The sequence below is a fragment of the Delphinapterus leucas genome, chromosome 14, assembly GCF_059928025.1.
Source record: "Delphinapterus leucas isolate spDelLeu-1000000601 "Yukka" chromosome 14, BTC_Dleu_Yukka2, whole genome shotgun sequence".
Classification (NCBI taxonomy): domain Eukaryota; kingdom Metazoa; phylum Chordata; class Mammalia; order Artiodactyla; family Monodontidae; genus Delphinapterus; species Delphinapterus leucas.
In genome coordinates, this window is record NC_143142.1 from 39728148 (window position 1) to 39741497 (window position 13350).

The 13350-nt window shown below is 42.8% G+C and overlaps 1 protein-coding gene and 1 pseudogene across 9 annotated transcripts in view; one reads left to right on the forward strand and one right to left on the reverse strand.

Moving 5' to 3' along the window:
* The window catches only part of SLC35D4 (solute carrier family 35 member D4), a 116335-nt gene that overhangs the window by 34165 nt on the left and 68820 nt on the right, over positions 1-13350 (reverse strand). The gene's annotated exons all lie outside the window — the stretch shown is intronic.
* LOC149747610 (U6 spliceosomal RNA) lies at positions 6604-6688 on the forward strand (annotated as a pseudogene).

Consider the following 13350-nt stretch of genomic DNA (forward strand, 5'->3'; position numbering starts at 1 on the left):
AAAAAACCAGTAGCTGGAAACTGCTTTTTCCTAGCAAGGTACTGAAAAAAATCCCATGGGAATCCTATTCCCTTAAAGACCGTGGGCAGCTGGATCCAGGACGACTGGGCGTGTAGCATGTCTGGACTTGGACTTCAAAAGAGCTCATCCCAATCTGTTCTTGTGCCGTGTCCATGGGAGAGCAGTGGGCCAGCACTCTAAGAGTCCCCAGTGTCCCCTTGCTGTGTCACAAACTCACTGACTAACCTCAGGCTGGCCGTTCCCCTCTCTAGATTTCAGTTTCCCCCTCCCTAAGACAAAGGAATCATCTATAAAGTTATTTCTCAGGGACTGAATTTTATTCTCTCACTTACACCTTTTCTTTGAAAGGGATGGGGGAATTTTATTCATTCCTTGTTCCAGCGAGAATTTTCAAGAAGCTTAAAAAGACAATCATTACAGACTTAAAACATCTGTAGGAAGTAGATAAGAGAGATGAAGATAGGGGGAAAACAAAGACAGGGAGGCAGAGATGAGGCTATGACCCCAAGTCCACGCCAGAGATGTCTACTGACGCAGTGGGGAGGGGACTACACATAGCAGGGGAGGAAGCAGCTCAGGAGTTTGGCTGTAGCCACAGCCGTGAAGGTCCATATGGTCAGTCACACAAGGGGTGTCCCTAAGATGCAGGCAAACGGACTGCTTGGGAGAAGCCGTTTAATGTCAGTCTGTCTCCGAAGTTTAAACTGAAAACATCGTTACAGACATTCAAATATATGTTTCAAAAAAGCACAGAGCAGTTAATTTAGGAAACCTGTCAACTGCCACAGTGAGGCCCAGTGTAGTGACCCAGAGGGAAGAAAATGTCTTGTCTTGTTCCCATGCCATTTACAAGGTACACCCCGTGTACAATTTAGGAAGCTGAGAATAGAGAAATCTGCACCACGGTCCTCGCCTGGGTTCCATTACAGGAAGCAGAAAGTCTGAGTGCAGGGAGCTGGCGGTGCAGCCAGGAGCCCCGCCCGCCTCCATCAAGGAGACAGCTCAGCAGAGGCTGCTTTTCTCTGAAGAAACGGTAAAGCCTGTGGAGCAGAAGCAGACCAATAAATACTTCTGCAACGCTACCAGGAAGCCTGAGCTCACTTTCTTTACATTGGCACTGAGCTGAATATTGATTAGAAACCCTCTCCAACCATGACATTCAACAGAACTGGTGGCCGGCGCCCAGAAGAGTGAGGCACCACTCTGTGGGTTCTTCTCTTTCCCCAGCAAGTGAAACCCCAGACCATCTGCAGTGCAAAGACAGGGTCAAAGCCAGAGGTGGGAGGGTCTGCTGGACCCAACACCTGGGCTTCCCAGGGACCAGCAGGAGAGGAGGCTCAGCTGTGCTTTCTGGGGATGGCACCACTGCAGCACCCACATCGGATTTTTAGAAACTGAATTATGGGCTTCCCTGGTGGCGCAGTGGTTGAGAGTCCGCCTGCCGATTCAGGGGACGTGGGTTCGTGCCCCGGTCCGGGAAGATCCCACATGCCGCGGAGCGGCTGGGCCCGTGAGCCATGGCCGCTGAGCCTGCGTATCCGGAGCCTGTGCTCCGCAACGGGAGAGGCCACAACAGTGAGAGGCCTGCGTACTGCAAAAAACTAAACAAATAAAATAAAAACTGAATTATAACATAAATACAGTAAAATGCACGACGAGCTTGAATTTCAAGTGTAGGGCTTGTTGAATGTTTACACCTTGAAACACCCATGTAACCACCACCAGACAGAGAAGGAACCTAGGTTCCTTCCCAATCAATACATCTGAATCACCTATGTGGCTGTAGGCTCTTTTTTACTGCAGTATACTATTCTACTGTATGGAGAGATCAAACTTTATTTCTCCTTGATTGATGTATGGTCTATTTCCTCAGTTTGGGGCTGTCATGAGTAAAACTACTGTGGATATTCCTATTATGGATTTAAAAAAAATAACAGTCTTACTGAAATAGAGTGCACATACTATAAAATTCACCCTGTTAGGGCCTCCCTGGTGGCGCAGCGGTTGAGAGCCCGTCTGCCGATGCAGGGGACATGGGTTCGTGCCCCAGTCCGGGAGGATCCCACATGCCGCGGAGCGGCTGGGTGCGTGAGCCATGGCCGCTGAGCCTGCGCGTCCGGAGCCTGTGCTCAGCAATGGGAGAGGCCACGACAGTGAGAGGCCCGCGTACCGCAAATGAACAAAAAAAACTCACCCTGTTAAAGTGTACAATTGAATAGCTTCTTTAGTATATTCACAGTCATGCAACCACCGCCTCTAATTCCATACCACTGAACATGTCTTGTGGGCATACGTCTTCATTTTTCAATTGAGTGTACACCAGGAGTGGGGTCGCTCAGCCATAACAAACCTTATTTAGCTTTAGTGCTTTCTAAACCAGAAATGTTATGCCACACCCTCACCCACACTTGGTATTGTCAGCCTCTTTCATTTTAGCCGGCCTGGGTTGGGGCGGGTGGTGTGTGTGTGGTTCCACATCAGATTTAAAACCACTTCTGTCTCAAATCCCCATTCTCTTACAACCAACCTGGCACAGACTGTAAGCTGCATTCCACTACTGAAGACTCATCCAACAATCTTTAGGATTGATGCTTCTTCTTTTCCTTTTTCTTTTTTTTTTTAAATAAACACCTGTGACTTCCAAAATATTCCATCAAATGATAAATTAGTTTCCCCGAGTCACTTGAAAAATTGAAAAAAGAACTTTAAAACCCATGGTGCCACTTGAATCCAGTAATTTTAAATTCCTCTTGACACTAGAATGACAAAATGGAGCAAAGCAGAAGCACAGGTTCTCTAACTACAGGTCAGCAGTTCTCAAATTGTAGCCAAATACAAAGAGCGCTTTGAACGTTCCTCCATCTGCAAGGGAAAAGCTCATTCTTTTCAATTAACATGAACAAACATTAACTGCGCAACATACATTACTTCATAGAATCCCTGCAATACTTCTGTGAAGTTATACCGTTACTCCCATTGTACATATGATAAAACAGATACATACAGAGGTGAAGGAATCTTTTTAAAGTTACACTGCTGGAGAGTGGGATTCTTATCCAGCTCTCTCTGTCTCCAAAATGCGGGGCTATTCGTCACTACTCCCTGCTGTTGCAGCTTCTTAGCCTGGAACATGACAGGTCACTCTATGAATCTCTGCTGAATAAACTTGCTGAATATACATTGTCTCATAAAGTAACTTGAAAACATTTTTTTCAGGGAAAAGAAAACCCTCATAAGAAGCATAAGGGGCTTCCCTGGTGGCGCAGTGGTTGAGAGTCTGCCTGCCGATGCAGGGGATACGGGTTCGTGCCCCGACCCGGGGAGATCCCACATGCCGCGGAGCGGCTGGGCCCGTGAGCCATGGCCGCTGAGCCTGCGCGTCTGGAGCCTGTGCTCCGCAACGGGAGAGGCCACAGCCGTGAGAGGCCCGCGTACCGCAAAAAAACAGAAGCATGAGTACTGAAACAGAGTCATGCATTGTGTAATTCTTAGAGTAAACAGTCAACCACTGTTGGATACTGTTGGATATCCACACTGTTGGATAACATGAAAATAAGAGTAACTGACTGGCTTCACAAAAGATAACGGCAGGACTTGATTGGATCCAAGTGGTTCACAAAGCGTAGCTCAACCTAGATGTCAGAGCAGGGATATTTCAGGGGAAAAAGCGCCAGTTCACTGGGCTCAGAACTGGGCTGGTTTTTCCCTTCAAGTGAGAGTAAGAGATGTCCTCACAACCTCAGGCCTTGCATTCCCACCTTAGAAATCCTACCGTAAGCAGTGTCAGCACTGCTATTCCAAATTGCCGGGTGTTTGCTGCCATTTGACCACACCATTCAGAGCTTTTTACTTCTCTCTGTGCACCCTTAAAACGTTAGGATTTGGGGGACTTCCCTGGTGGCTCAGTGGTTAGGAATCCGCCTGCCAATGCAGGGGGCACGGGTTTGATGTCTGGTCTGGGAAGATTCCCACATGCCGCGGAGCAACTAAGCCTGTGCGCCACAACTACGGAGCCTGTGCTCTAGAGCCCACGAGCCACAACTACTGAAGCCCACGTGCCTAGAGCCCGTGCTCCGCAGCAAGAGAAGCCACCGCAATGAGAAGCCCGCGCACTGCAACAAAGAGTAGCCCCTGCTCGCCGCGGCTAGAGAAAGCCCGCGCGCAGCAACGAAGACCCAACGCAGCCAAAAAATTTAATTAATTAATTTTAAAAGTTAGGATTTGGGAGCTCAACGCTTTGGGAGAGAAGGTTTTGGCAATTACTCGATTTCCCCTTTTGCTGGAGTACACTTTATAGGTTTCGTCCTTCACAGATAGCTAGAACATTCGAGAAGTTAGAAAAGGAGTTCATTCCAAATAACTGAAGGAGAGGTGTCTCTTTGTATCCCCCAGGGCACCCCCAGAAGTCACATGACAAGAAGACAGATGTGGAAATGTAGACAGAGAGAGCCTGTTCCCCTCATAATCTACCCCCCAAAACCACCCAGATATGCACAGACACAATCAAATAAAATTACAAACACAATCTAACGCTACTTTACATGGTATCAGGCAATTCATTATTGACTGAAAAAAACCTTTCCTGCCACATATTTGACTAACAGACTGGCTATTCTGGAGTCACATAAACAAGCACACCTGCTTGTACTTAACTGCCTGGCCTTACAGTTAGATGCAGTCTACTTATAGAAAAACAAAAGCATCAGAAATCTTAACCTAAAGAGCCACTGGGTCAGTTCAAAGTGACGATGCAGAGTCAGGAGGGGAAAAGCAAGTTTGGATGACTTTTTGTAAGGGAGTACATTTTAAACAGGAAAAAAATGAGCAAATGACTATCTATAAGCAAATTCCACTCTGGGGGATAAAACAGGAGAACAAGCGTGGGGCGGGATCCGATGGGGTACTTGGGGGCCCCGGGGGGCCAGGCCACCAAGATGTCTCTAAGGCACAGCGGGAGAGAAGAGCTATTTTCAAAAAGTGGCACCAAGTAAATATCTACTAAGTCTTTCAGATCCGCATGTCACTCCTTTCTATTATGTGTCAAAACTTAGCTGTCCCATAATGAAACTCTGCTTCTTCAGATTTCCCCAGAACTGCTTCCTTTTATGAGCTCTCACTGCGCCTGCTCATCCTCTAATGACACGGGCAGCCGCTGCTGCCTGGAGCTTGCCCTCTTGTTTGGGCACATACAGGCCATGAAATGCTCCTTGCTAATCACCCCATGTCCGGCCATACCTCGGGGGACTTAGTTCTAGTGATTGGGATAGAAGATCTTCATAAGGAAAGGTGAACTCAAACTGGATTAATGGCACAATTAAGGGAAGGAATATGTACATTACGAGAGCATCCCTGGGGGCAGTGGAAGGTAACTTCAAGAGATACATGTGGGATTGCACCTTTGTTTCTGACATGAGTGCACAAACCTGCCAAGATGTGTAAAATAAGATCAGTGTGTTTAAGCATTCACTTGGCACTCATTTATTTGAGGCTATCCTACAGTGAACCAAGGACACATTGATTCATCCCCCCAACGGAGGCTTTGTAAACCTTCCCAATTAACTGGCCTTTGTGTTGCAAAAAATCACTTTAATTTAGGTGTTATAAATGGTCTTGGATACTGACAGCACTCCTATAAACCTTGCAGTCAGAACATTTACAGAAATTGCGGGCATTTCCTTTAAAGCAAATTCATTCAGGTCAAAAGTTGAGAAATCCAGAATCGTTATCATATTTTTGCAGTACACAACACTGTGATGATCAATGGCACTAAAAATAGCCCAGAAAAAATTAGGAGTTCATAATCGGAAACAAGAAAAACAACAACCTTATCCAAAATAGCAAAATGTCCATTAACATCACTCACTTCCTTAGGAATTATTTTGACAATAGGAAATGGAATTTAATTTTTTTTCCCTTTAATCCAAAACTGTATTTCCCCTCCCATGTGTCCTCCGGGAAAACCTTGCTTATAAATGAATCATTCCCAGATAACCAGCTTCTTGCTGACTGTTTCCATACAGCTCAACAAACACAGAGAAGCTCCTGAACTTGCTATTTCACGTTCCTGTCGCTTCAGTGGTGATGTCATGGAAAGACATAGACATGTTATTATTGCCCAGCTAGAGACCGTAAAGGAAAGTATGCTGCTGCCTCTAGGTTTTCCTTTTCCAATGAAAATTATTTTCATTGCCCTAGCCGCTTAGAATGTGAAAAAGAAAAATGATTTAATTAGGAAAACAGTCATAATTTTGTAAGCTCATTCTTTCAACATAAAAATTACATGACAGCACAGCTTCATTGGGTTTGATCATTTATTTTCATCAGACCATTCTAGTACACATCAAGGTGCTGAATAACAGCTCGAGGAAGTAAATTAAAAAAAATAGGAAGCTGCTCCCCAGAAAGGAGTGTGGAGTCTTAAGAAGCTGAGAAAATGGGAAGAAATGCAAATAGCAAACTGAGAGGAGTGGCCTTCTCTTTTGTGATTGCCTTTTACCATCCAGGAGGGGAGGAAAGACAGCAACAGGCTCTGCACACCCAACAGATGGTGATGGAGATGATGATAAAGAAAAAAAAGTAACTGTGCTTGCTTCAGCAGCACATACACTAAAACCAGAATGATACAGAGAAGGATGACATGCAAATTCATGAAGCATTCCATATTTTTTTGTAACTATGGGAGCTGAGAGATGTTAACTAAATATATTGTGGTGATCATTTTGTAATATATACAAATATCAAATCATTATGTTGTGTACCTTAAACTAACACAATGTTATATGACAATTAAATTGCTATAAAACTGTTTTTTTTTAAAAAAAGGAGGGCTTCCCTGGTGGCGAAGTGGTTGAGAGTCCGCCTGCCGATGCGGGGGACACGGGTTCGTGCCCCAGTCCGGGAAGATCCCACATGCCGCAGAGATGCTGGGCCCGTGAGCCATGGCCGCTGAGCCTGCGCGTCCGGAGCCTGTGCTCCGCAGCGGGAGAGGCCACAACAATGAGAGGCCCGCGTACCAAAAAGAAAAAATAAATAAATAATTAATTAATTTAAAAAATTTAAAAAAGGAGAAGAGTAGTAACGGAGCAGGAAGTAGAAGGCGGAGGAGAACTAACACTGTTCAGCATAGACTAGACCTAATGAAAGCGAAACCTGATGGGGATCGTTAACTATACTTCCAGGACTTGTCTGTAGTCTGTTCTTGAGTGTGTCTGTGTGTGTGTGTGTGTACGCGCACACATGCATGTTTGCATGCACCAGAAATTGAATCTAAGTCAGATTCCAGAACCTGGAAGATTTGTTTACTTGTCACCTCCTCAGAAATTCAAGGTGTGACTTCACGTTAAGCTCTGGAACTTCCCTACAAATATATCTAATAAAAATTCAGTGGAGAAAAAAATTATGTTATTTAGAAGTCATAAAATCTGTGTGATTCCAATATAAAAGACACTAAGCTTCTTTTATTTCTTTTTTTTAAATTCCACCAGAAACAGCAAGCATTTCACCCATGGTCTTGGGAGACATTTGAAAATTCCGAACATCAAACCCTGACAGCATCTGTTGAGGACACTTTTACAAGTACATCCTATATTTAAAACAGGTTGAATTTTATCTAGTAAACTCACATAGCCAAGCCTCCTTCTTAATTCAATATCTTGGCAATAGGTCAAGAGAAATGTCAAGATGTCACTGGAAAAAGAAAGATGTCAGGCCATGCTCCCAAGACCTGGCCAAACAGCCTGAGAGAGAGGCGGTCGAAACTCAAGAGAAATTCCTACCCACTCAAGAGTTCTTCATAAGGATGAATCAAACGGAGGCTAAAACTTACCAGCATAGTCTTCTCAACTCTTTTAAGAGAAACTCCTAAATGGGAAACACAGTTCAGGACTTCGGTCCTTTTACTACACAAGGATGTGTTGTTATGGGGACAGCTTTGCAGGCTCCCTGGCAACCCTGGGTATAATTAAGGCCAGTGATCACAGAACAGCCAGAGGTGGTCTCCATGGAGACCAACAAACACACATTTCCACAGGCACAGCAACTGTTCTGAATCAATGACTCTTTATATAGGTTTAAAAACATTGTGAATGGTACATCAATCGCTTCCTTTGTTAGGGAATGCCTGATTTAAAACACGGTGAGAGAGCTGGTTCTCCTGCACCCTGAATTCTGAGCAGTGCCTAGATAGGCAGTTCCCAACTCAATTCATAACCTCGAACTAGCGAATACAAATGGAAAATCCAGACTCAGGAATCACTGGTTAATCTGGAGGAAGAATTAAACTAGTGGTCGACAGCGCCAAGGAGGGCCAGCCAGCTGCCGGCACTCACTATTCCAGGGCTGTCTAAATATTATTCAACCCTCTAGCAAGGTAGACATTATTATTATACTTGTTTACAGATGAGAAAATGAAGCACACACCTAGAAAGTGCGGCCGAGCTGGGACTCAGAGCTAGGTCAAAATTAAGTCTTGGTCGGGATTTAAGTAACTTTACATAATGCTCTGTGTTTGCATAGCACTTTGTGGTCTATCTTCTTATACATTCTGCCTTTTTCTTGAAGCGTTGAGGAGTCAGGTTCTAGAATTTTCTCAGTTTGCAATATTTCACCCCTTGTTCCTTGCCTCCTTGCTCCACTTCTACACCCACCACACGCTCCAAGTTCAAAGACTCACGTAGGACCCCATGTCAGGAGGCTGCACCGGGCTTCCCTGGTGGCACAGTGGTTAGGAATCCGCCTGCCAGTGCAGGGGACACGGGTTCGAGCCCTGGTCCGGGAAGATCCCACGTGCCACGGAGCAACTAAGCCCGTGCGCCACAACTACTGAGCCTGTGCTCTACAGCCCACGAGCCACAACTATTGAAGCCCACACGCCACAACTACTGAAGCCCACGCACCTAGAGCCTGTGCTCTGCAACAAGAGAGTCCACCGCAATGAGAAGCCCACACACGGCAATGAAGAGTAGCCCCCGCTGGCCGCAACTAGAGAAAAGCCCACACACAGCAACGAAGACCCCACGCAGCCAAAAATAAAGAAATTAATTAATTAATTTAAAAAAGAGCTAAACCTATAAAACATATAGAATAAATCATAAAGGAAAATCTTACTGACCTTAGATTTGGCAAAGATTTCTCAAATACAATCAAAAAAAAGAAGGCTGCCCCATCTTCCACCTGGACTGCATGAGCAGCTCTAGCCTAAGGAGCAATGGGAAGGGAAACCCCATTCCCTAAGCATGAACTGTGACTGTCCAAGCTCTAAATAAGAACAGGGACAAACATTCCAATTAACCACATACGGCCTTTATACATAATCTTCCATGAGAGAAGGGATTTGGTAATAGCGATGGAAGAAGGTCATATTACTCAGTGGTTTCCTACTTTACTCTGATCGGTTCTATTAAAGACTTTTTAAATCTGGCACATGTTTCATTAAGTAGGCACTGACAGTTAATGACACGGTTCCCAGCAGATCATCATTATATATAATCCTACAACTGAATGTAAATGCCACCAGCGTTCAGTCCCAAGTATCAGATACAGTCAGCACCGTCAGAGCTCGATCGAATCACAACGTTTTTGAACTATCTTTAGATCTTCTAGTCCAGACCCCTTGCTTTATGGATGAAAAAGCTGAGGACTAGAGGGGTTCGGTACATAGTGATCAAAGCCGAAGAGTCTTTCCTTCCCTGAAACCCCTGAAATCCGAGTTCCCCTGCCACGTGACTCAAGGAACAGCCTCCTTCCTATCTTCGCCCTTCTGTCAAGGCTCAGGATAAAGGTTTTTCATTTTCTCTAAAGTTAACCCCCCCCACACTCTTTCCATTTCCCTTTGAAACTTATTCTCCCAATTTCCCCTCATTCTCTAGCATCGTGAAATCTCTGTATACAGGTGTCTTCCAGTTTCAAGTACGCCCAAGTCCTTCTTTTCCTAGAACAGAAGCTGTCTTCGTTAGATCTACCCACCACCAATCACAATCTTCTATCCACTTTTTATGTATTCTTGAGTATTTCTGATCCAGCTTTTGCCCCACTCCTACCCCTGCCCTTTGCCTAAAACTGTTTCCTCAAAGGTCAGCAAAGTCCTTGCTCTAGTCTTTTCTCAGTCAGATCTCTTTGACCTCTTGGTGGCATTTTGCTTTACTCCTTAAAATTCTCCCTTAGACTTCCCCGCTCTGAACTCTCCTGATCCCCCTTCTACCTTCCAGCTGTTACTTCTCTCTCCTGCTCATTATTGGTCCCTGGCATCTAAGTATCGCCCAAGCTAAGTTGTAAGCCTCTTCTCTGTTCTCCCCAAATTCTTTCACTCTCTAAGTGAGCTCATCAATTTACACATTTTCTTGATTTCAACTCCATCTTTCTACAGGCGAAGCCCAAATGGACATGCAGAGCTCCGAGCCCTTGCCTACATTTGACCCCATGTTTCCAACAAAAAAGAGCTCCATGTAGATGTTTTATCACCATACACATTTGTCTAAAATGTATATCACCAGCTTTCCTCCCCAAAGATGTTCTTTCACAATCACCCCCATTTCTGTCTGTAATGCCATGGATTTCCCATGTCTCTAGCTACAAACCTTGGAGCCATTTGTGACCTTCCATACCCCATCATTCCTATGTCCAAACTATCCCCCCATCTGTTCTAAAATGATTTGTCTTTGTTATCTAATTCTTTTATCACATCACAGAACAATTATATGGTAAGTTGTGTACTTAAAATTTATTTTCCTTCTAACTGTAAGTCAAGTTTGACCTTTCACCTTTCTTCTTGCCATCACTACCTTGATTCACCTCCCTTCTGAATGGCTGGAAGTCATTTCCAATCTGTCTTAAGCACTGCCGCTACATTAACCTGCTTAAAACATTACCCTTGGTCAGTCTCATTCTGAGGTTCACAGTAGTCTCTGTGGCATGGCTTTTAGGGATACCTATAATCTGACTCTCCTATGCTCAGTTCTTCCCTTCCCCTCTACATTCTCCTCCTCCACTAGCTAAATTTATTTCCTCCTGGTTCCCCACCTGCACATCCTTCTGTTTAACCTCTCTGCCTGTGAGTTTTTCACAGAATCCATATTCTCCTCTGGGCCAATGGAACATCTTTTTGAGTCACTTTCTAAATATACTGGCACCCAGTAGAGTCACAATGACATGGGGGAAAGGCTGTATTGCTAAGTACAATTATGTTGTATTCCAAATGTCAGCACATTTTGATGTATAACTGGTCCATTATGATTTGCAAATATTTTCTCCTAGACTGTGGCTTATCTTTTCATTTTCTTAACGGTGTCTTTTGAATTACAAAATGTTTTAACTTAAATGAAGTCTAATTTATCAATTATTTTATGGCTCATGCTTTTGGTGTCATATCTAAGAACTCTTTGCTTAAACCAAGGTCATTAAGATTTTTTCCTGTGTTTTCTTCTAAGAGTATTCTGGTTTTAGCTCTAACATTTAGGTCTATGATCCATCTTGAATTAACAATGCAAGGCAAGGGTCTAAGTACTTTTTTTTCCCAGCATACGGACTGTTACAGCCTCATTTGCTGAAGAGAAAACCCCTTCTCCATTGAACTGCCTAGGCACCTTTATCGAAAATCAATAGACCTTGGGACTTCCTTGGTGGCGCAGTGGTTAAGACTCCGTGCTCCCAATGCAGGGGCCCGGGTTTGGTCGCTGGTCAGGGAACTAGATCCCACATGCATGTCACAACTAAGAGTTTGCATGCCGCAACTAAGAGTTTGCATGCCACAACTAAGGAGGCGGTGAGCCGCAACTAAGACCCAGTGCAAGCAAATAAATAAATAAAATAAAATAAAATCTTAAAAAAAAATACATTGACACCCTTAAAAAAAAAAAAAGAAAATCAATAGACCTTAATGTCTACCCTTATGCTAATACCAAGATGTCTTGATTATTCTAGCTTTATAGTGAGTTCCAAATTATGTAGCTAAAGCCCTCCAACTTTGTTTTTCTTTTGTTTTGGCTACTGCATTTCCAAATAAATTTTAGGATCAGTTTGTGAATTTGTACAATTTAGGAAGAATTTCCATCTTAACAATATTGAGTCTCTCCATTTATTGAGATATTCTTTAATTTCTCTCAGAAAGGTTTCGTAGTTTTCAGTGTATAAATCTTACACCTCTTTGTTAAGTTCCTAAGTATTTTTTTCTTTTTGATGCTATTGTGAATGGAATTGCTTCCTTAATTTCATGTTTTTGCACATGAGTGTTCATTATTAATACATAAAACTACAACTGATCTTGCACCCTGAGACCTTGGGAAATCATTTATTAGTTCAATTAGGGTTTTTATAGATTCCTTAGGATTTTCTATGTATAGGATAATGTCATCTGTGAGTACAAACAATTTTTTTTTCTTTATTGCACTGCCCGAAACCTCCAGGATAACGTTGAATAGAAGTGGTGAGAGTGAAATTGTTGTGTTGCTCCCAATCTTAGGGGGAAAGTATTCAGTTTCACCAATAAGTATAATGTTAGCTATAGGTTTTTCATAGATGCCTTTTATTAAACTGAGGAGGTTCTCTTCTGTTACTAGTTTGTTGAGAGTTTTTATCATGGATGGATGTTGGATTTTGTCAAATGATTTTTCTGTATCTATTGACATGATCATGTATTTCTGTTCTTTATTTTATTAATATAACATTAATTTTCACATGTTAAACCAACTTTGCATTCCTGTGATAAATCTCATTTGATCATTGTGTATAGTCCTTCCTGTAGGTTGTCAAATTTGGTTTGCTAATGTTTTGTTAAAGATCTATGTTCATGAGGGATGTTGGTCTGTAGTTTTCTTACAATTTTTTGTCTGGCTTTAGTATCAGGGTAATTCACCTTACAGAATAAATTGGGAGTTATTCCCTCTTCCTCTATTTTCTAAAATAATTTGTAAAGAAAAAATATTTCTTCTCTAAATATGTGATAGAACTCATCGGTAATGCCAACTGGGCCTGGGCTTTTCTTTGTAGAAAGATTTTTAAATTACTACTTACATTTATTTACTTGTTATGAGCGTATTCAGATTTTCCATTTATTCTTGAGTCAATTTTCCTATTTTGTGCTTTTGGGGAATTTGTCCATTTCATCTAAATCATCTATTTGCTGGCATAAAACTATACAATACTTTTAGTTTCTATAGGATAAGTGGTGATGTCCCTTCTTTCATTTCTAATTTTGATTATTTGTATCTTCTTATTTTCTTCATCAGTCTAGCTACAGGTTTGTCAATTTTGTTGATTTTTCAAAGAACAAACATTGATTTTCTCTATTGCTTTTCTGTTTTCTATTTCATTACTTTCCACCTTGAACTTTATCAT